This window comes from Bison bison, unplaced genomic scaffold (assembly GCF_000754665.1).
Source record: "Bison bison bison isolate TAMUID 2011002044 unplaced genomic scaffold, Bison_UMD1.0 scf7180017864379, whole genome shotgun sequence".
Lineage (NCBI taxonomy): Eukaryota > Metazoa > Chordata > Mammalia > Artiodactyla > Bovidae > Bison > Bison bison.
In genome coordinates this window covers 12,564,794-12,565,666 of record NW_011494951.1, presented here as the reverse complement: position 1 = coordinate 12,565,666, position 873 = coordinate 12,564,794, and the positions used below count along the sequence as shown (strand labels likewise).

The following is an 873-nucleotide window of genomic DNA, read 5'->3' as shown; positions in this document are numbered from 1 at the left end:
CACCATATACAAAAATAAACTCAAAATGGATTAAAGATCTCAATGTAAGACCAGAAACTATAAAACTCCTAGAGGAGAACATAGGCAAAACACTCTCTGACATACATCACAGCAGGATCCTCTATGACCCACCTCCCAGAATATTGGAAATAAAAGCAAAAATAAACAAATGGGACCTATTTAAACTTAAAAGCTTCTGTACATCAAAGGAAACTATTAGCAAGGTGAAAAGACAGCCTTCAGAATGGGAGAAAATAATAGCAAATGAAGCAACCGACAAACAACTAATCTCAAAAATATACAAGCAACTCCTACAGCTCAACTCTAGAAAAATAAATGACCCAATCAAAAAATGGGCCAAAGATCTAAATAGACATTTCTCCAAAGAAGACATACAGATGGCTAACAAACACATGAAAAGATGCTCAACATCACTCATTATCAGAGAAATGCAAATCAAAACCACTATGAGATACCATTTCACACCAGTCAGAATGGCTGTGATCCAAAAGTCTACAAATAATAAATGCTGGAGAGGGTGTGGAGAAAAGGGAACCCTCTTACACTGTTGGTGGGAATGCAAACTAGTACAGCCACTATGGAGAACAGTGTGGAGATTCCTTAAAAAACTGGAAATAGAACTGCCTTATGATCCAGCAATCCCACTGCTGGGCATACACACTGAGGAAACCAGAAGGGAAAGAGACACGTGTACCCCAATATTCATTGCAGCACTGTTTATAATAGCCAGGACATGGAAACAACCTAGATGTCCATCAGCAGATGAATGGATAAGAAAGCAGTGGTACATATACACAATGGAGTATTACTCAGCCATTAAAAAGAATACATTTGAATCAGTTCTAATGAGGT

At 37.8% G+C, this 873-nt stretch overlaps 1 pseudogene; it reads left to right on the top strand.

Moving 5' to 3' along the window:
* LOC105001220 overlaps window positions 1-873 on the top strand; it is a 29,005-nt pseudogene that overhangs the window by 21,900 nt on the left and 6,232 nt on the right.